The sequence below is a fragment of the Suncus etruscus genome, chromosome 7 (genome assembly GCF_024139225.1).
Source record: "Suncus etruscus isolate mSunEtr1 chromosome 7, mSunEtr1.pri.cur, whole genome shotgun sequence".
Classification (NCBI taxonomy): Eukaryota; Metazoa; Chordata; class Mammalia; order Eulipotyphla; family Soricidae; genus Suncus; species Suncus etruscus.
Window position 1 is genome coordinate 107711615 of NC_064854.1, and position 1713 is coordinate 107713327.

Sequence of the window (1713 nt, forward strand, 5' to 3'; positions counted from 1 at the left end):
CGGTTGCCATTCCCTCTAATTCCAATAAATTAGTAATTAATCTTAAAAGATTGCTTTTTTTTTATATATATCATTACACCCTGCTAACTGTAAATAATTTGCCTCTAACCTTCCTGCTGTTAACTGTGCTAGCCCCTCCCCAAGTTATCAGTGAAAAACTCTGCTTCACCTTGTCAGCCCTACACTTCGTCAAATATGTGTTATTAGGTTTAGTGCATTAAGTAGTGTAAAGTAATTATTAAAACATTAAAAAGCAACAGAAAGATAAAGGCAATAAATTTTTTTTCATGCCTCTCAGAAAATTTTAAAGCAAGGTCATGATTCTGTCACTTTACAGATAACAAAATGTTGGTAAAAGAAAAACTTCTTTGTGTTTTAAAATCCAAACGAACACAAAAGTGTTAAAATTAAGTCTTATATTTCTATTAAAAGTTTTATTTTAATTTTTAAAGTATTTACAAAATTATGTAAAAAATAATGCGGTTAGCCTTTTTAAACAATATAGTTAATTTAATGCACAGTAAACACCTAAGTATGCTTTATAGTACCCTTAGTTTTAACTTTGTGCTACAGCAATGGTTGTTCTTTATTTCTGCATTGAAAAAACTATTATTTTAAGTGCATTCAAAATATCAGCACATTATATAAATCTGTATATTTGTGTCGCAGTGAAAAAATAATATAAATGAAAAAATATATTATATATAATTTTATAAGAATATATAAAAGTAACTAAACTTTATAAGCAAATTAACTAGTATTAAATACAATTTTGGTCTTAAGTTCTAAGTGTGTAAATGTATCAGATGTCTTTAACTATATTTTGTAATAATCTAAGCATTTAGTTAATTTAGTATATAATATTTTTTACAAATTATTCACTTAAAGTCTTCATAGTAAAAACAGTTGTTTGTATTTTTAAAATCAGTTTTTTATACCTTTAATAATCATAGTTCATGCTATTGTGTTTAATCATAAAAATTTTAACACTTTATTGCAGCTGTCTTACTGTTCTACTGCAAAACCAATTTAAAGAAAACCTATTCATTTACAGCAAATGATTTCATACTTCAGAGTGAAGACTCCTTCTACAGTGCTCATTAACCATTTTACTTAAAAATTTTTACTGCTTATTAACCATTTTACTTAATGTTTTAAACTTCAAATTAAAATTGTTTTAAAAATGTTTTGTGTTAAATCTAAACCTTAAAATTTATTTTCAGCAAAGTTCCACTCCATCTACATTAAGTACTTCTCAAAACTAAAAAAGTTTTTCTACAAAAAATTTTTTTTTCTTCTCACAAACATGCTAGCTAAATATTTAAAAGCGCTTGTCAATTTTTTATAAATAAGTCTTAAATCAATCCTTTTGTCTGTTTATGTGTCTGTTGTGATGAATGAAAGTGGCCACAAGTGTAAAATGTTGTGTTTAGTGTTGTTTTGTTTTGTCTGTTTATTTGTTATCTCTACATTTTATAATAATACAATTTTTAAAGCCTTATCCATTTTTCAAATTTCAATTAAATTTTTCAACCTGGTTCGGTCTGGTCAGTTCACAAACTGGCATGTTGCAACTAAAAATCATGTGTTAAAAATTATGTATTAAGCTAGCTTTGTCCTTCTAAGAACATGGCGGAAAGTGTGGGAGATAGCAAACCCCAGATTTCTCAATGGCCATCGGGGATAACTTTTCCCTGGAGAATTTCTGGACTT

At 26.9% G+C, this 1713-nt stretch overlaps 1 non-coding gene across 1 annotated transcript; it reads left to right on the top strand.

The window, feature by feature from the left end:
* Window positions 1-513: 513 nt before the first annotated feature.
* Window positions 514-643, top strand: LOC126014656 (small nucleolar RNA SNORA22). The gene has a single exon (XR_007497663.1). It is a non-coding gene; the product is annotated as a small nucleolar RNA SNORA22 (small nucleolar RNA).
* The last annotated feature ends 1070 nt before the right edge of the window (window positions 644-1713 follow it).